The sequence below is a fragment of the Hemicordylus capensis genome, chromosome 4, assembly GCF_027244095.1.
Source record: "Hemicordylus capensis ecotype Gifberg chromosome 4, rHemCap1.1.pri, whole genome shotgun sequence".
NCBI classification, from domain to species: domain Eukaryota; kingdom Metazoa; phylum Chordata; class Lepidosauria; order Squamata; family Cordylidae; genus Hemicordylus; species Hemicordylus capensis.
The window spans coordinates 219,289,081-219,310,175 of NC_069660.1; the positions used below are offsets into that span (position 1 = coordinate 219,289,081).

Sequence of the window (21,095 nt, forward strand, 5' to 3'; positions counted from 1 at the left end):
AAGAGAGGGAGTACCAAAAGGGCTGCCAGATTTTGCAATATATCATCCCAGTGCCTGGCCCTCAGAAGACACATTGTTGACCTAAGAAAATACATTGCTATGCAGTGTTCTTACCAGCTCCTGCCGCTAAACAATACCACCCCCCATAATGCTCACAGATCACACCACAATCTAGGCTACAACTGTGCCAGAGTAAGCAGTGAACAAGAACAGGTTGTGGTCAACAGACTCACCTCAGGTAGAGCTAGGCTTATGGCAGTGAAAGCCAGTCAATGCAGCTCGTCTTTGCTGTCTACTTCTCCTCTTTCACTATGGAGCCACTATAGTAACCATTGTGGAATGTTGCCACCAAAGCTGTCAAGTGAGACTTTCGGCCAGGATTCTACTTGTTACTGCTAACTCAGTACACAGGCCGGACACTCAAACAGTGGGCAGCAGTATTCCATCTAACAGGGATTCCCAGATATTGTTGACTACAACTCCCATAATCCCCAAGCAAAGGCCATTGTAGCTGGGGATGCTGGGAGTTGTAGCCAACAGCATCTGAGAATCCTTGTTAGAGGGAACGCTGATGGACAGGCATGGCGCTCAACCATTTCAAATTTCACAGGCTGGCTTACATGCATGCACTTTCAGCTCTTCCTCAGTGCTCAGTAAAAAGTTGCACGCAGTGCATGGGCAAAATATAGATAAGATGAAAAGTGGTGATGGGAAGTGTGGTGGGGGAAAGAGAAAAAAGGTGTTCTCTTGTCCAGTAGTTGCAGCCGCAGATTAAAAAATAAATCTGGGGCTAGTTCCAGAGGTATGGTCATTCTGGAGGTCAACAAATGAAGAAGTGCTCTCTGGAAATGCAGTGCTCAGTGAGCACTTTGGATTTCCCGGAAGCTACTAGGAAGCTAGGCTACTTTAAGTGGCACAGCGGGGAAATGCTTAACAGTAAAAGGTTGCCAGTTCAAATCCCCGCTGGTACTATATCGGGCAGCAGCAATATAGGACGATGCTGAAAGGCATCATCTCTAGGGATGTGAACAAACCAGTCCACAGGCCATGTTAGAGGCCTGCGAACTGGTTCGCAAGTGGCCTTGTCCAGCAGTTCGACGCGGGCAGGGGGGTTGTACTTACCTCTCCCACCGCTTTCCCCCCTCTGGCGCTCCATTTTTAAGTGAAATCTTCGGGGCGGCAGCGATCCTCCCTGCTGCCCCTGCCCCCTTGTTGCCTGCGAAAAGCGGAAGTAACTTCCGCCCGCGCACACCGCGCACATCACACACGTTGCGTGGCGTGCGCATGCACGGAAGTTACTTCTGCTTTTCGCAGGCAACAAGGGGGCAGGGGCGGCAGGGAGGATTGCTGTCGCCCTGAAGATTTCACTTTAAAATGGAGCACCGGAGGGGGGAAAGCGGCGGGAGGGGTAAGTACAACCCCCCTCCCTTAAAGCGACACACACACCCTTTGTGGTCCATGCACATCCCTAATAATTTCATACTGCATGGGAGGAGGCAATAGTAAGCCCCTCCTGTATTCTACCAAAGAAAACCATAGGGCTCTCTGGGTGCCAGGATTCGAAATCAACTTGATGGCACACTTTACCTTTAATAAGAAGCTAGACCAGATGCTTCAAAATGGATATAATTCTGTATCTGAGATCGACCCCTTTCATAGATGGGTCATTGTGTTTTTCACCAGCAGAAGCACCACAGTTATACAAACTGGAGATTGCTGTTGCATTTCAGATGCTAGGATGGAAGTTCTTCAATGGTGTGTTTAGACTAGGGATGGCTAATATGAAAGGCCTTGGAGACAGTAACAATTTCTAACAGTAAGCCAATCATTTATTTGAAGCAGAAAAAAATAAAATCCTGTGGTACCTTCTGACTGATTAGCTTTTTAGGTAAGCATTTAAAGTCATATCATCCGTTGTATGAAGTGGACAGAGAAGATGGTGAATATTTATATGTACAACGAAGGCAAAAACTCAAGTAAAAAGGTGAGACCTAAAGATAACAGAAATGAAGTGAATGCATCTTGGTATGATAGCTAAAGGAACAGTATCTGGGTGTGCTCTGTGAATTTCTGTTATCTTTTACTATTTGTCTCAAATATAGTACAGTTCTTGCCCCCACAGCTGTTCAAATGAGATTAAGCCAGAATTTTACACATTTATACCTTGCAGTTTTGGATGTTTTATTGCAAGCCACTTTGGAGAATTGGATTATAGGTGGACTATACAGGTGTTTTGGTTTTTTAAAAAATAGTTTCAAGAAACCCTGTTTCAGCCAAGAGTGTTTCTCTTCTGAAAGGATGTCTATTCTCCTTGCCCGGCTGGAACTGAAGGGATAAAAGACATAGAGGCTATTCACACGATTGTAGAAAATCGGGCTAGCTTCCACTCGCCCAATTTTCTACAATCATGAGAACCACACGCCTCGGCTGCGCAGGGCATACAGGAGCTTCCGGGGGCCGTGCGGCTCCCGAACTCCCCAGCCACTGCCGGCTCCATCACGGAGCCGGCAGTCACGTGAGAGGCCAATCCGGACGCCCAGGGCTCCCGCCCTGCTTGTCTGTAGGGAGAGTGGGCTTCCTTAGCTTTACAGACCGGGTCTCACTGATCGTGAGACCTGGCTCATAGTGCTGCATGCCATGTTCAAGAAAGCATGGGCATTCATAAAGTCAACCTCTGAACACCAGGAAGCTTTTCATATGGGGCTTTTGAAGCCCTTTAACTTGCATCTCCTCCGGAATGGAGGGGGTGTGTTCACATATCAGCTAGATTTACCCCAAAGTCCCTGCGAGTTATCGGGGAGCAGTTCACACACAATTTGGGTTTTTCACTGTTCATTAGAGTGTAGCCCAATCTATATCCGGGGTAAAAAAGATCCACTATTTGTGTCGGGTTTTTGGGACAACTTCGAGTTCGCAGTAAAGCCTCCCCGTAAACTTGCAGTAAAACCTGCTGTGTGTAAAAGCCCCAGAAGAAGGGCGAGAGGAATCTGTTCCCAGTGCTAGGCTGTTTTTACACCCTATGCAGCTTCTACACTCCTCTCCTGACTTGAAGGGTGGGGGAAACCAGTGCACCTCCCCATACTTTGTAAGTGACTTTGCGGCCTCTGTTCTTCAAGCATGCTCTAGTCTAGTAGATATATTATATGTCATGTGATTTTTGACACAGCACATTTTGGCAAAGCTTCTGTTGTGGTGAAATATGATAGAATATGTATTGATTGAGATGAAAAATGTTTATTGACATGTTTCCTGTGTGCTAAAAGTCATGCATGAATATGAACAAGTTGTTCTGGTAAGAACCAATCTTTCTACTTTTATTTCACTATCATCTTAATTGATAATTACCATCCTCACAAGTTAGCCCACTTCAGCCTTGAACATTCACCTGTTCGTCATCTTGAATTGGGGCAGGTGACTTCATTACAAACTATGCCGTTGAAGTGTTCCTATGTGTCCCAACAGCTGTAACAAATTTGGATCAAATGGGTTAGGCAGTTCACAAGTTAGCCCACTTGCACCTCAAACATTTATGTGTCCACCATCTTGAATTGGGGTGGATGACATGATAATAAAATACACCATTGAGGTGTCCCTATGTGTCCCTACAACAGTACACAGTTTGGTTCATATTGGTCCAGGCATTGCGAAGTTGATAGGCAACACACACAAAGGGACACAGGGAGAGAGAGAGAGAGAATGCCGGGTGATCTCCTTAAGAAAAGTAGACGAAAAAGGGTAAGTTCTTTTCCTTGGCCAAGATGATCTGCATATTTTATCATTATGATGCATCGTGGTTGTGATTGCTGTCTCCTAGTTGTGATTTTTAAGTCTTGGCTGATGATTAATTCCATGGCTCAGACAATTGCAAATGGCCTCTGCTCCAGCACATAATTCTGCACACCTCTAATGGCAATGGCATGCATTATAATACCATGCACAGAGAACATTATATAATTATAATATATACATTATAATACATTATGTAAGATATATTATAATTATAATACATTATATATGATATTATACAACCAAGAAGCAGGAAAGAAATTGAAGTTTTCAGGAGAAAAAGGTTGCTTATCTTGATCATCAATCACTTCAGTGATTCTGAGGATTTTAGTTATGAATTGCATTATAATAATGTCTTCTGTTCATGCTATGCTTGTGGTTTGTAGTCTTAGAGATGAATCATAACTAAAGCTCTGTAAAGATAGGACCTATCCCAAGGGAATTTTCCAGTGCTTTTCTAAGTCTACATGAATTAAGCCTGCCAGAGAGCTCATTAAATGTTCAAGCTTGCATCTCCTTTAGCTTTCCTCCGCCAGAAATTTAATCATTGTGGAATGGGAAGGAATATCCATCCTGGGTTGCCCTTTCCTATACTGGGATCTTTGGCACCCTGTGTACTAGAACCCTGAGAAGTCCCCTTGTGACCCTGATGCCACTCTTGAGTGAAAGAGCCCACCCCCCCCCCCCCGCCATCGCTGCAGTAACTTTGCCATGCCATATGGGAGGATCACTTTGGGTTGCAGTGAAAGAAGTTGGGAGGTGGACACTCCCATGTTTGAAGACGATGTCATAAAAGCAATCAAGTCTGAAGTCTACATTTGGTTATTAAAGTTGTCATCCTGCTGTGAAGTTCGAAGATCCTCCTTGGCACAGAGAATTCGACACCACCTTGTTGCTGGTTCATACATTATGTGGCAGCAGATGGGCTTGCTGTGGCATATACATGTGAGTGGAAATTGCTGCTGGTCTCGGCTCCCTGACTTGTCTGTACTTAAATAAAGCATGCATTTACAAATGCTTGTAAACATGTAAAATATGTTGCACATACCTGTAAAAAGACAGAGCGTGTGAGGTGTCTTGTGTATGCAAGTGAAAGTCAGCAGCAACAAATTCCTTCCCAGGGTGGATGCTTTTCCTTAATCTGCCTGTCATTTGCCCTCACTTCCAGTGGTGGGGCCAGAGCTTTGTGTGAAGATGCCCTGTGATTAGCAGAGCTTCAGCCTGTGCTCTTTCCCCTTATGCCCTGGTTCTGTGAACAGAGTTCTCTGTGTCCAGTCTGACAAGGACTTCTTTCATTGCATTTCTTTACATCCCCTAAAGCTTCATCTTTCATGCCCCCAAACAGAATAGAATCCAAAGCTTAATCCTACATAATTTTTACAGAAAGTTACAATACAGTCATTCCCGCCACTCTCATTTCTTATTGGAAGTGTCCTTTTAATATAGATGCTCTATCAACTTTGGCTGGGTATACCCAGTGAGATGGCGAGTGTCTCTGAACAGTCATATCCTGTGTCCGTGTTTGTCCTGAAGGATGTTCCTGAAAATAAGTCTGAAAGACTATTTCTTCTATTTTCTTGCATTTTATTGGGGGTAAAGAGAGGGCGGAAAGCAGGGTTTTGGTAAAAACTGGAATAGTCGGACCAGGAAGTGACTCTTTTCTGACATGTGTCATCATCTCTCCCTTTTGTGCAAGTCTTATTTACTGTCAGCTGCTTTGTCAGACACAGAACAACTCTGATTCTCTGACTCATACGTAGTAAACTGGTTGTGGCTGTCTGTTGGTATTCTGTTTTGTTTTTAACAGATAAGGTCACTGCAGTAAGCAATTCGTGGGAGCTTTCACAATCCTCTTCAGGCAGGCTACTGTACAGCATGTTCTCTTTATTGACTTCAGCGAGGAAAGGATGATGACAATGAAACCCTCAAGTTGTCTGAAGATAGGCAGGCAGTTCTGGGATACAAGCTTGGTCAGTATGTTGCCCCACAGATTTTATCTGAAAGGCAGGCAAACTTGGATATTGGCCATGTCAAACATGTGGTGATAGTTTCAAAAATAATAAAAGTTATTATGGCTGTGTTGGGCCACATGTTGTTTTAATTCAGTGACACATTAAAAAAAAACAGTGACACCTTTTCACTCATTTTAAATCTTCATGTTAATACATTTTTTCACATTCTAGGAAACTCTTTAATATACCTGAAAGGCTTACCTGTTTTGCTATAGGATAGTGCATTCTAAATGACTGTAACTAAAATTGAAGTAAATGATTTGAAAGATACTGGCCTGAGGAATATTTATTTAAGATATTTTATTCCATGAAACTGCTTATAAGAATTAAAAGTAATAGCAACATTGTGAAAGAACAACCAGTAAAACAAACTAAAACAGTAAACCCTGACAGAAGCACTAGCAGGTGAACACCATTTCATGACTCAGTTGATTCCCAGATCTGCTGGCTTAAATGAATTGGATTCTCCATAAGGAGCTATTGTATATTCTCACCACTAACTGTGTTGGAAGGCTAATGCGTTGTAGTGATGTTTCCCTCTCATTTTATGTGAATGGCTGAAAATGAAGCTTGCTGCTTTCGAGACATATTTGGTGTGTTAATGGCCAACAACCTGGATGGCTTTAAGAGGGATTTGGATAACTTCATGGAGGAGAGGTCTATTAATGGCTACTAGTCGGAGGGCTATAGGCCACCTCCAGCCTCAAAGGCAGGATGCCTCTGAGTACCAGTTGCAAGGGAGTAACAGTGGGAGAGAAGGCATGCCCTCAGCTCCTGCCTGTGGGCTTCCAGCAGAATCTGGTGGGCCATTGTGTGAAACAGGATACTGGACTGAATGTGCCTTGGGCCTGATCCAGCAGGGCTATTCTTATGTTCTTAGGTCCCATCAGTGATGTAGCTACTGTGTTGCACTGTGACGAGGTGTGTCTGTGTCCCTGGGCCACTGGGCATCCAGCTGGGAAGGCTATGGATGTCTCTTCTGGCTTTTGACACCAGTCATGCCCCTTGCACTGGCAAGAGCATGGCATAGCTGGCATTGGAGGATGGCTGCACCACCCATCACCTGGCCCTCTCTCAGTTGGTGAGCAGTTACTTCGCTGGCTAGGTGCTTAAGGTAGGTAGCAGGGAGGCAAAGGCAATGGGAGGAGGGGTCGTTGCCAACCTTCCTATGCCTCTGGGTCCCACGCATGTCTCTGATCAGCCCATATCAGAAATGTTTAGAATGGCATTGAGCTTTTATTTATTCAAACTACCTGTATCCTGTGTTTCCAAACTATACTCAAAGCATCTTGATTGTTGTTTGAAAGGCTTTGAATGGTCTGGGGAGCAACAAATATTGAAGAAAGTAACTGAAGGCTACTGGGAGCCCCTTGGGGGAGTAAAAATATAACGGGGCCAGTGGATTGGGTGCTTTAGTCCAAGATCCCTCTGTAACTAGGTATTGGGCAAATACAAAAAAAACCCCAACCCCCCAAAAAACCTTCCACATGTATGCCTACACAGGATGAGAAAAACTGATAGCTGCTGAGCCCCTTCTCCTACTGAGTTAAAAACCCATTCTGAGAGGCCTGTAAAAAGGGGGGGGGGAAACAGAACAAGTAAGCTTTTATTAAAAAGCCTACAAAAATAGGTTTTCTCAAGCTTCATATAACACCTCTTTTAAATGGTTAGAGTCTTTTTCAATTACTACAGACTGGTTCCATCTGAGGTTGTCTCCGTTTTTAGAAACAGATAAAAATAGTTAATAAGTTACAAAAATAGGTTGTATTTATGCACGCTTAAATGTTTACAGAGGCTTTTGCAATACCCTGGGTGTGCCATGCTCATGGTGCAGTTTGGGATGAAAAAGATATGGCTAATCAGAACAATTGTGTGGGCTGGTACGATACATGGGTCTAAAACTGAATTGGAGATTTCAGCTAGAAATTCCATTTTCTGTCTTGACCCCAGGATGAGCAGGTCCTATAGACCAGACCAGCACAATATAAGGCCTGGGGGGCAGATCCAGCCCATAGGAGTCTTTTTCTAGCCCCCAGGTAGGAATCTCCTGCAGCCACAGCAGGAACCATGAATTGCTCTTGGCTTGTCCTTCTGACGAGTGGCAGAGGTTCATTGCAGTTGGCCACGTGCGACCAGATGAGAGACATGTGACAGCAATGAACCAGCGTGTGAGTGAGCCAGCAATAGCAATGGATGGAATGGGCTGGAATAATGGGTGGCAGCAGCACCAGGCAGAGCTTGAAACTGACACTCTTTCAGTCGGGGGGAATCTTCAAAGGGACCATTTTCTGTCCTCTTATAACATTGTCCTATACAATATTGGTTAAAATTGTGGACCCTTTGATGGGGGTGGGGGGAGATCCACAAGTAGCTAATAATTGCTTTCATTAATATTGTTAGTTAATGTTAATGTGCTGAAAATTGACCTCAACCCCTGCACACCAAGTTGTGGTTGATTCCAGCCCACTGGGGCATTTGAATTGTGCACCCTTGCCTTAGACTAACAAGGAGTGGTACTGGAAAACCATGTCCCTGTGAAACAATTAAGGAGCGTTAATAAGGGATAAGGCCCTGGTACAAATTGTCTTGTTCTGCACTGATTTGAAATAAAGTGACTGGGAAGGTAAATGTATCCACTTGAGGCTACACTTCTGCGATGTGCTCTGTGTGGAACTGTCCCGAGTGGCAGTTTGCAAGCTTCAGCTGGGGTAGAATAGGCTGGCTCACCCCTTGATGGGAGTGGGTCTCCGGAAGTACATTATGGCAGTGCTCTGTGGACTTTCTCCACTCCTCATAGAAAGAAGGAGGCTGGTTTTGACAAAAGTACAGTGGTCCCTCGACTTATGAACTACTCGACATAAGTATTTTTTGAGTTACAAACGGCAGTTTTAGATCCGGTTTTAGATGCGGTTTTTTCGACTTACAAATTTTTAGATGGGGTTTCCTCGACTTACGAATTTTACATGCAGTTTCCTTGACTTGCCTGCCTGTTTACTGCCTGTTTATTCTTGAAAAGAAATGTTCCTGTGCAGTTTGCAAGCCTTACTGGGGGTCTGGGTCTTTTTTCTAGGCTCCGGAACTCATTAATCCGTTCCCAATGCATTCCTATGGGAAACCGCTTTTCGACTTACGAATTTTTCGACTTACAAATGTGCATTCGGAACTGATTAATTCGTAAGTAGAGGGACCACTGTACTAAATAACTTGAGTGCTGCATACGTCAGGGAATTCCTTCTCCTTGTGTTCTGCTGTGATCTCCAAGGAAAAATGTGAGTGCATGTTTGTAAATGTTACAACAAAGACACACAGAGGAGCATTCTTGGTGGTTGCTCCCCTCTGAGGTCTTTTAAAGCTTGAACCCGAGCAACTTCCTAAGGCGTGGGATTAAAATATATATTTAGTATTCCTAATAAATATCTTTCAGATAGATATGTTTGTTTTTAAACCATTTTTGCGTCTGTAGATAAGATAGATTCTATATTTAACATACACACATGGACACGCACACACAAATGTAGGCTGGCATCCAGTCTCTTGGCTTGAACAATATAAATACATCTTGTGGAATCAGAAGAGAGTTTGTGCTTCTCTTGGCAAATGACCATGCCTCCTTAGGAAGACCCAGCTCCTGTTCTGAGAACTACTGCTTTGGAGAGTGTTCTAAAACCTCAGTATCTCTGTTCTGCCTCCTCTACCACTTCTAGCTAGGACCGTCATTTAGTTTCAGTGCAACACATGTTTCCTCATAAACACTTGATTCTCAGCACTCATTGAAGATGCTGCTCTTGAGGGCCAGTACTGCCTTAACAGCTGAAAGGAGCCTTCCCCCTCAAAAACATACTCAGAACATTACCATCTGGACCAAAGTGGGGCAGGAGGCTGAAATGCTGAAGAATTTATTGATCATCAATACTGAAATATTTATATGAGAAGTGATAACACCACCATATTTTAGCATCTGTGCAGTATAACATTGGATGTGAGTCTTGTGAACATAACTTCAGATTCAATTCAATTCAGTTCAATTTTGCATTGGATCCTGCCCAAGGAGCTCAGGGTAGCATTTATGGGCTTATTCCATTTATACTGACAACCACTCTGTGAGGAGGTTCTAACGGAAAGAAGGCCACTCAGATTCACAGTTGAGAAGGGATTTGTACTCAGGCCTCTGTGGTCTGTGTTGTCATGCTACATACTATATCAGTGATCTTAGCTATTTTTCAGTCTGCTTTTGGCAAAAAAACAACAAACCCTTAAATGTGAGAGCCATTTCCCACTTTGCTGTCCTCTGCACAGTACTGCACTTTTCTCAGTGCTAGGAGGGCCCTTTAAGAGAGATGGAGCCCCCTCTTAAGAGCTTTGTGGATAAAGCACTGGGAAGAGTTACACTTCCCTGCGTTCCATGAATAACTTCCAAGATGGAGCAGATGCTCGAGGGCGCTCAGTTTCCCTTAAAGAAGCCCAGTATTAGGCAAAGTACAGCACTACACTGTGAGAATGGTCATCTCCACATCAGAGGCGGACAGTGAGAGCAGCAAGAGGTACCTGTAAAAAGTAATGATCGGTTCCGCAATTACAGCACTTTTCTGGCCTCTGTGCATACGTGGCAGCCATTTGCGTGGTCAGCATGATGTTGACCACTAAGGTGTTGGCCATCTCACCGGCCGCCTCTGATCCACATGGTGAACTTTGGCTGAAGTTTCCACAGGCCCAATACACCATTAGTCAGGGGCCTACACTTAGGGCTGAGGGGAACCACCATTGGCCCCTGGGCCTTGCGATGAAGAACACTCTCTACCATATGATATTGCTCTAACTTGCGTGAATTGGTAAGCATTCTGGGATAATTCAGCTGGAATGTTTTACTTAAAAAAAAAACACCACAACATTTTACTATTTAAATATCTTAAAGAAAATTGTAGGTTAGCCAGTGTGAGAATTTAGCTGGCTGCTGCAATATCGACATATATGTATGCTACACATTTGCAATGTATTCAGTCATTGTGTTGCATCTCCATTTAAATATATTTTGTCTCTTTGTGGTACCTTTTTCAACTGATAGATTTAAAATTGCTCTCTGTGGGGATGTTCTCAGTGTCAATCTGCCTATCAATCTTTTTATCTGAATGCAGAAATATTTGATTAGTGTGTTTAAAGCAATAAAGATGTCTACAGGAGTGTCACAGTGATTGATACTAATTATAAGTCTTTATGTGGCTCCTCCAGTTTGGCCACTTCCCTTGCAGATTGCAATTTTATTGTTAAAATAATGCCCTGCTGTCCACAGACTAGGCCATAAATTGTGGACTATCTTTCTCTAATGATTCTGTATCCAGTGGTAGAATCCCAATAACCTTCATTATCTTTGCTTGGAGAAGTCAGCGACTTCCATAGTGAGGGAGTAATGGATTTATAAGGGCCAGCTGAAGACTGCCTGGGATCACATCGGAGGTTATCTTGATAGTGCTTCTGGTGCATTGCAATAAGCAGAAACATTAGGCAGGCGCTTGCAGATAACTGATGATTTTTTTATTTGGTCTCTCTCTTTCACAATATTACTGTAAACAGAAACTGCTGCTCTTGAATAGGTCAAACTACTATGACTAGAAGGCCAAAGATTTGTGTAACATACCTGGCGTGTCTAGACTTACAAGAACACACATGAGTAAAATGTTGTGGAGATTCTCTGTTAACCACATTTGGCATTATTACCTGCAAAATAAGCATTTGTAATATACATTATTAGACTGAGATTTTAACTGGCCTGATAATTTCTACTCAATAATTTTTTTTGCATTTATCTGTGCGGCAAGTAGCCTTTCAGAGGGAAACTGGATTTCAGAAGGAAAAAACAGCGACATTGGCCAAATCCGGAGCAGCAAATGGCATGTGGGAGGACATTGTGCTAGCAGTACAAAGTTAGCTAGCTGCTCTAAGTCTGGCGCTTGTGTTCCAGACTAGTGTGGAGCACTGAGGCTTTCCTCATTTGTTTCAAAGGGAACTTTTGCACAAGAAGACTATAGCACACTTCTGCAAATTCCTGGTTTTTTTAGTGCAACTAAACAATCCTCTTGCTCTAGCTTAACAGTGCTAGTTCTGCATGTGGTTCATTGCTCTAGATGTCGGTCATTATATCTATGGTGCTTAGTCCTGGTGCAGATGTGTGCATTTCATGACACATGTCTATTTAATTTTATGTGTTTTGTGCATGCCTGCAAGCACACACAGACAGACAGGTTTAGAGGAGACGGACGACCCATGAATTGGAAGGTGTTGTTTCATGGACAGAGTGGACTTGGGAGACCAGGAGGTCCATTCTCAGATGCAGTATGCTCCCCAGCCACTTCTATCCCCACACCACTCTGACTTGCCCAGGGTCATCATCAACAACAAATATTTATATACCGCTTTTCAAATAAAGTTTCCAAAGCCGTTTACATAGAGTGAATGAGTGAATGAATGAATAAGAAAAGTGGCTCCCTGTCCCCAAAGGGCTCACAATCTAAAAAGAAACATAAGATAGACACCAGCAACAGTCACTGGAGGTACTGTGCTGGGGGTGGTTAGGGCCAGTTAATCTCCCCCTGCTAAATAAAGAGAATCACCATGTTAAAAAGATTAGGGATGTGCATTTCGTTTTGGATACAAAACGTTTTGTGCACAAAACAAGCCACTTCGGCTGTTTTGTAGCCAAAACAAAACACCCAATGCTCAAAACAGAAAATTTTGTAGCCAAAACAAAACGTCCCTGTTTCGGATACAAAACATTTTGTTGTTTCAGCTGTTTTGGAACTCCATTTTGCAATCACAAAAAGTCTCTCCTTCAGTTTCCATTTTGAGTTTTGACATCTCTTTGAATTTCCAGCACTTCCAGCCCGCAGATTGGCCAGCGAAAGCATGGGCTGATCTGCTGGCAATTGCCTCCTTATTCCTTTTAAGCAAATTTAAGGGTAAATTTTACCCTCATTGGCCAGTGGGGCAGTGTGCGTTTACCCTCATTGGCCAGTGGGGCAGTGTGCATTTCATTGTTGTTGTTTCACACTGTTGTGTGTAGATCAATTGCACTTTGGGTGGGGGGGATGTGGATGTGCACGACCTTTGGAAATCTGCCTGATTTTTTCCAAAGCTCTGCTGTTGTTGATGTGTGATGTTGATGTTATTTGGGGTGGATTGGGGGCAGAAAGGGGCTTTAGGGGCAGAAGAGTGGTTCAGGTGGTAGTGCCCCAATGGGTGCCTGCTGCCACCCAGATTCCAAAGGAATTGGGAAAAGGGCCGATTTTTAAAGAATTTCTGAAGTTGAACTGTCTTTGGGGCAGAAAGGGGGCCTGAGGGGCAAAACAGTGGGATGGGTGGCTGTGCCCCAAGATGTGCCTGCCACAACCCAGATTCCAAAGGAATAGGGCAAAGGGCTAATTTCTTAGGAATTGTTGAAGTTTACGCTTCTTTAAGGTCCCCCCCCCCACCAGGGAATAATGGAGGTTTTCAGCAGTCCCATAACTCCACCTGGGGGGCACTGGGGTGGCCGGGAGTGAGTGGTGGTGTAGTGCACATAGGGTGCCAACCACCTACATGGGTTGCTAACCCATGGGGTGCTGGGTTTTGTTGTTTCTAAAGTGTTCTGAGTGTAGATTCTCTGGTAGCATATGAGATTTTCAACGGCAAACCATGAAGCCACTCTCATATGCTACCAGAAAATCTACACTCAAAACATCTCAGAAACAACAGAACCCAGTACCCCATGGGTTAGCAACCCATGGGGATGGTTGGCACCCTATGTGCTCTACACCACCACTCACCCTGGTGCCCCCCAAGTGCCGTTATGGGGCAGGAATTATGGAGCTCCATCATTCCCTATGGGGAAGAACTTTACAGACATGCAAACTCCATTACATCTTTAAAAATCAGCCTTCTGCCCAATACCTTTGAAATAATTCTGGCAGCTTCCTTGCCCCCACTGGGCACTACCACCCACCCTACTCTGCTCTGGGCCACCCCTTTCCCCCCAACATGAAGCTATACTTTTGCTAAAACCTCCATTCTTCCCTATGGGAAAAATCCTATACTTCAAAAATTCACCAAAAACCAGCCCTTTGCCCAATTCCTCTGAAATTTGGGTGGTAGTTTCTACCCATTGGGCACTACCAGCCCCAACCACTAGTTTTTCCCTGGGGCCATTTTTTAAAATCCAAAACGTTTCGGATTTGGATTTTGCAATTTTGAACAAAGAACAAAATTGGGGTGTTTCGGATTGGCTGGTTTCAAACAAAGAACAAAACGGGTGTTTCGGATTTGGGCCAAAAACAAAACGGGAAAGAACAAAACGCACAACCCTAAAAAAGATGCCTCTTTGCCCAGTTAGCTGGAGTTAAAAGACCTCCTCTCCTCTTGACTAAGTATGTCAGTGGCAAGTGAACTAGCCTGACCTAGATTCCCAGAGCTAAGGCATGATAAACACTGTTGCAGTTTCGAGTGGAAAGGTGGGAAGAAGCCCATCATGACTGTGTAAGATTATAGATGAGAAATATAGTAGATATACCAAAATGGTTGCCTTCGGTAGATTCCAGGAGTCGAGTTCTTCTTTTGACACCTGAGGTCAGCGATCTGCCGAAATCTCATGTTGTCAAAGTAACTGTGGTCAGTCCTATTAAAAAGGGCTAGAAAAGAGCAATCCCAGTACCCTAGGGGATCAGAGCACCTGCCTTATGCAGAAAGGCTGAGGCATTTGGGACTTGGTAGTTTAGGGGAAAAGGTGATGGCAGGACATAATAGAGTTTTAATAACAGAATGTTTGGTTTGGAGAAAATTGTTGTCCTCTTTCCTTCTCTCATGATACTAGAACTTGGGATCACTCAGTGAAATTGATTGTCAATAGGTTCAGGTCATGTAAAACGTCTTCAGACAAGTCATATTGCATATATGGAGTTTTCTGTCACAATATGTGATGCTAGTCACTGGCTTAGGTGGCCGTACAAGAATATTAGGCAGATTCATAAAGGATAGGTGTATTCTATGAATGGCTGCTTGATGTGAAGGCTAAAATGGAATCTCTAGGTTCAGGGAGGAGCAAACAAGAGGGTTGGTCTCTTGCCTTCTTGCCCTCTGCTTCTGGGCTTCTTGGATTCATCTCATTGGCTACAGGGCTTCCTGGATTCATCTGACTGGTAACATAGTCCTGGACTAGATGCACATTTCTCACTCTTATAATCTTATGACCAGATCCCTTTTCAGTACACTACAGCTATTTTTCATACCTGGTTCCTGTAAAGTTGAGGGTGAGGTGAGGCAAAAGCAGGGGAAAGCAGGGCAGGAGTAGACCGTAGCTAGCAAGAGCATATCTCCTAATTGCTCACACCAGCAAGTGAGCCTGACCCACAGGCTTTTTTAGGAAGACAGGGAAGTACACCTGACCCACTCTGACCTATTTATGAACAGAGATTTTCTTGACTGATATAGCCAATCCAGGGGCAGAGCCACCATTGGGAGAATGGGTTCAAAGAACCCGGGCCACCACCAATCAGGGACAGCGACTCACGTTCCCATTTGGGAGTGAAGCCCCACCCCCTGCATCTGACGGATGACACAGGGGGCATTGCTAAATGTGCCCTGTGTCATATGTCGGATGTAGGGGGAAGGGCTGGGGGGCCGTGGCAGCAGCAGAACCCGGGCCACCGCTTTGCTACCTCCATGCCTGAGCCAATCTCCCTGCAGTTTCTTCCTCTGGCTAGGGTGCATTCCTGTTAGGATAATGAATTCACAGCTTCAAGGTGACCCAAAGGAGTTGGGTTCCTCAGACATCTATTCCTTTCACCTCAAGTCTCTTCTTGCTGCTTAGGGCACCTTAATAGACCTGTGAACCATTTGTTGGAGAGTGCAAGACATTAAGCATCCATCCACTGGGGATGTCCCCCACTGATTCCAGTATCTCTACTTGTTGCCAACTGTTGTAGAATGTCAGTGTGGATTCTAGCATAACAATAAGTTTATTTTATATACACAGCCTCACAAATTAATATGTACAGTCCAGCAGTCTGAGTCCAAAACCTTCAGATAACCAAACATTTAGATAAGCAGTCATGATATTTACATAGGATTATGTTGCTATTATTAGTCATTTATGAAACACTTTCTTAGCATGCCAAGTGATTTACAGTCCTTATCTGCTCCTTCCTCACAGCAGCCTTATGAAGAAGCCCATTATTATTCCTGTTTTTACAGATGGGGAGCTGAGTTTGAGAGATAGGGACTTGCCCAGAGCCACCCAGGGAGCCCGTTGCTGAGCTAGGATTTGCAGTGGAGTTTCTCAGGTTCATTTTCAAAGCTCCATCGGCTGGATTATGCTGACAGGCCTGGGGGCATAAAATGAATTCGTATTATTAGTTTGGAAAACCTGAGGTTTGTGTTTAATAGAACTGCCGATGTTTTGACACATATGCATACACTTCCCCACTCCCTCTGCCCTTCTGTTTTTAAATCCTTGAGTATTGATCAGGAAACACAGAATTATTTGTCTCCCTATTAGTTCTCTACTCTAGTCATTCTCCCTCCTGGAGGAATAAATGTTCATTCTGTATACACATATAAAAAAGCAATGCAAGAAGCACACAGTGTAAAAATGCAAGAATAATAGCTGGCACCCAGCACTGCATTAGGAAGGCAGAGCAGGAGCTGTGTCCACACAGAAAGGCTGCATTGGAGCTCAGCCAGTGTATTGCTAAACAGCAGCGTTCAGAGGGAGCGGGGAGCAATTTTCACTGCTCTTTCCTCCCTCCAAAAGTACTTTTTGGCCTCCAGGTATATGTCCCTAAGGGTCATGCAGCCCTCATGCAGCCCTCAGAGGCAGAGCCCTCAGAAGAGCCCCTGGTGGCGCAGTGGTAAAACTGCCGCCCTGTAACCAGAAGGTTACAAGTTCGATCCTGACCAGGGGCTCAAGGTTGACTCAGCCTTCCATCCTTCCGAGGTCGGTAAAATGAGTACCCAGAATGTTGGGGGCAATATGCAAAATAATTGTAAACTGCTTAGAGAGCTCCAGCTATAAAGCGGTATATAAATGTAAGTGCTATTGCTATTGCTATTGCTATATACCTTGAAGCCAGAAAATATTTTTGGAGAAAGGGAAGAACATATTTGCTCCTTGTTCCCCCTGCAAGTGTGCTCTGCTGCTCTGCTCTGCTGCTCACCAACACACAGGCTGAGCTTCTGAAGCAGACATATTCTACAAGGGTGCAACACCTGCTCTGCCTTACATAATCTCTGGACATAAGAGGTGAAGGCCCAAGAGCATAGTGAACAGGGATAGCAAACAGGACGTTGGAGTTTTGCAGGAGTTTAGCAGGAAGTGTGCAAGAGAACCTGGAACAAGCCCTGGTGATCACAAGGAGCCCAGTGGAGAAGAGAAGGTAAGTACAAATCCCTCCCTCATATTCTTGAGAAAGGCTGTTTGGACACTTAAATAGCTGACCATTACAGCGGAGACCTATCCTTCTAATAAACTATCTCTAAATACTGTAAACAGCCAACAAAATGAAGATGGGAAGTCAGCAGATGGAAGATGGAAAGTCAGCAGACCAGGGGGCTGACTTGAAGATGGAAAGTCAGCAGACCAGGGGGCATTTCCCAAGTGCCATATGTATGACTATTTGCCCCATAGGCAGAAGTCATGGGTGTGTGCTTGGTGCAAGGAGCTCCTGGCTCTCGGGGAACAAATTTGTTCCCTTGAGACCAAGGTGGCGGATCTGGAAGCCCAGAGAGATATTCGAATGAGACCTTCAGGGTAGAGGCATCCCACTCCAGGGCTGATAGCTCCTCTGCTATCAGGGAGAATGAAGGTCTTGGGCAAGGAGGACATCAGTCTGAGGAAGAAAGAAATGCTTCTTTAGAAGGGATCCCTTCAGTGGAAGATGAGCCCATATCCTCTCACACAGGGGATACTCCTCCAGGGGGTGGGGGCCTCATAGTGGGTGATTTGATCATCAGAGGTATAGAGAGATGGGTTTGTGACCCGCGTGTTGACCGCACGGTGACTTGCCTGCCTGGTGTGAAGGTTGCAGACATCACACAGCATCTAGATAGGCTCTTAGACAGTGCTGGGGAGGAGTCGTGGTGCACATCGACAACGATGTGGGGGAATGTAGTTGGGAGGTCCTGGAAGCCAGATTTAGGCTGATAGGTAGCGTATTGAAGTCCAGGACCCCCAAGGTAGCATTCTCAGAAATGCTACCTGTTCCATTCGCAGGTACAGTGAGACAGGCAGAGCTGAGAGGTTTCAATGCATTGATGAGACGTTGGTGCCAGGAGGAGGGGTTTAGATTTGTTAGGCACTGGGATACATTTTGGGGAAAGCAAGGCCTGTACAAAAGGGACAGGCTGCACTTGAACCAAGATGGAACCAGACTGCTGGCGCTTAAAATAAAAAAGGTTGCAGAGCAGCTTTTAAAATGACACCTGAGGAGTAGCCGACAAGCTGGGCAGTATCCTGTTCGGCAAAAGCCATCCTTTAAAATGTGAGGGTGCAAAAGATTCAGATAAAACAGAAGGGGACAGAGCAGAACCACATAAAGAGCAGGCAGAAGGCTGTGCCAACTAGCCAAAGAGTCAAAAGAAAGATAGCATACACCAGGCGAGAAATTCAGCGTATAGGTGCATACATGCCAATGCCAGAAGCCACCAAGCCAAGATGGGTGAGCTGGAGTGCTTGGTTGCTAATGCAGAAATAGATATAGTTGGCATAAAAGAAAGAAGGCGGAACAGTGAGAACCAGTGAGACACTGTTATTCCTAGATATAAACTCTATAGAAAGGACATGGAGGGGCGCCTTAGAGGTGAAGTAGCACTGTATTTTAAAGAAGGGATAGAATCTAACAAGGTAGAAAACCTAGGTGGACTGGAGTCCTCCACAGAAACCCTATGGGTGACAATACAAGGCCTGAAAGGAAATGTGCTACTGGGGATGTGCTATCACCCTCTGGATCAAAACGCTGAGAGTGACTGGGACAGCAGGAAATCAGGGAGGTGTCAAGGAGAGGCAGGGATTTAATAATGGGTGACTTCAATAGCCCTCACATAGACTGGGTAAATTCACAGTCAGGTAATGACAGAGAGGTCAAATTTCTAGATATGCTGAATGAGTGTGCCCTAGAACAGTTGGTCTTGGAACCAACCAGAGAGAAGGCGACCTTGGACTTAATCCTGAGTGGCACCCAGGACCTGGTGCGTGATGTCAGTGTCATCGACCCTTTAGGGAACAGTGACCATAGTGCCATCAAATTCAACATACATGTGGGGAGAGAATCACCAAGGAAGTCTAACACAGACATTTTGAATTTCAGAAGAGGAAACTTTTCCAAAATGAGGAGTATGGTGAAAAGAAAGCTGAAAGGGAAAAGAAGAAGAGTCGCTTTGCTCCAGAATGCATGGAGTTTACTCACAACCACAATACTATAAGCCCAGTTAGACTGTATAACCAAAATGAGGAAAGGTACCACTAAGTCCAGGAGGATGCCAGCATGGCTAACAGGTACCGTCAAGGAAGCCATAAAAGGGGAGAAGACTTCCTTCTGAAATTGGAAGGCCTGCCCAAATGAAGAGAACAGAAAGGAACACAAACTCTGGCAAAAGAAATGCAAGGTGACAATAAGGGAGGCCAAAACAGTTTGAGGAACATTTAGCTAAAAGCATCAAGGGGAATAACAAAAACTTCTTTAAATACATCAGAAGCAGGATACCTGCCAGGGAGGCGGTTGGACCATTAGACAATGAGGGAGTGAAAGGGATTATTAAGGAGGATATGGAGGTTGCAGAGAAGCTAAATGAGTTTTTTGTGTCCGTCTTCACGGCAGAGGATACTGAGCATATACTTGTTCCTGAACCAGGCTTTTCGGGGATGGAGGCTAAAGAACTGAGTCAGATAGAAGTGACAAGAGATGACATTCTAAACTGTCTGTAAAAACTAAAAACTAGCAAATTGCCAGGCCAGGAGGCATCCATCCAAGAGTCCTCAAAGAACTCAAATGTGAAATTGCCTAAAATATATAACTTATCCCTGCAATCGGGCTCTCTACCGGAGGACTTGAAAGTAGCAAATGTAACGCTGATCTTCAAAAAGGGATCCAGGGCGATCCGGGAAATTGCAAGCCAGTTAGCTTAACGTCCGTTCCAGGCAAATTGATGGAAAGCATCCTCAAGGATAAAATTGTAAAGCACATAGAAGAACAGGCCCTGCTGGGAGAGAACCAGCATGTCTTCTGCAATGGGAAATCTTGCCTCACAAAACTTTTGAAGTTCTTTGAGAGTGTCAACAAATGTGTGGATCAAGGTGATCCAGCTGACATAGTATACCTGGACTTGCAAAAAGCTTTCGACAAAGTTCCTCATCAAAGACTCCTGAGGAAACTTAGCAGCCATGGGATAAGGGGACAAGTACATGTGTGGATTGCTATCTGGTTGAAAGACAGGAAACAGAGGGTAGGTATAAATGGAGAGTTTTCACAATGGAGGGAAGTAAGAAGTGGGTTCCCCAGGGATCTGTACTGGGACCCGTGCTTTTTAATTTATTCACAAATTATCTTGAGGTTGGAGTAAGCAGTGAGGTGGCCAGATTAGCAGATGATACCAAACTGTTTCAGGTAGTGAAATCCAAAACGGATTGTGAGGAGCTCCAAAAGGATATCTCCAAACTTGGTGAGTGGGCAACGAAGTGGCAAATGTGGTTCAATGTTGGCAAGTGTAAAGTGATGAACATTGGGACGAAAAACCCCAACTTCAAGTATATGCTGATGGGATCTGAGCTGTCGGTGACTGACCAGGAGAGGGCTCTCGGGGTTGTGGTGGACAGCTCATTGAAAGTGTCGACTCAGCATGCGGCAGCTGTGAAAAAGGCCAATTACATGCTAGGGATCATTAGGAAGAGGACTGAAAATAAAACGGCTAATATTATAATGCCCTTATACAAAACTTTGGTGTGGCCTCACCTGGAGTACTGCATACAATTCTGGTCACCACATCTAAAAAAGGACATTGTAGAACTGGAAAAGGTGCAGAAAAGGGCAACCAAGATGATCAGGGGCCTAGAGCACTTTTCTTATGAAACAAGGCAACAACACCTGGGACTATTTAGTTTAGAAAAAAGCTGACTGGAGGGAGACATGATAAGAGTTTTATATAATCATGCATGGTGTGGAGAAAGTGGACAGAGAGAAATGCTTCTCCCTCTCACATAACACTAGAACCAGGGGTCATCCCATGAAATTGATTGCCAGGAAATTTAGGACCAGCAAACGAAAGTACTTTTTCACACAACAC

General features: G+C 44.5%; 2 long non-coding RNA genes across 17 annotated transcripts in view; both read left to right on the forward strand.

The window, feature by feature from the left end:
• The window catches only part of LOC128323519 (uncharacterized), a 440,731-nt gene that overhangs the window by 373,637 nt on the left and 45,999 nt on the right, over window positions 1-21,095 (forward strand). The window lies entirely within an intron of this gene.
• LOC128323523 (uncharacterized) lies at window positions 4,661-6,068 on the forward strand. The gene is made up of 2 exons (XR_008306330.1): window positions 4,661-4,731; window positions 5,594-6,068. It is a non-coding gene; the product is annotated as an uncharacterized LOC128323523 (long non-coding RNA).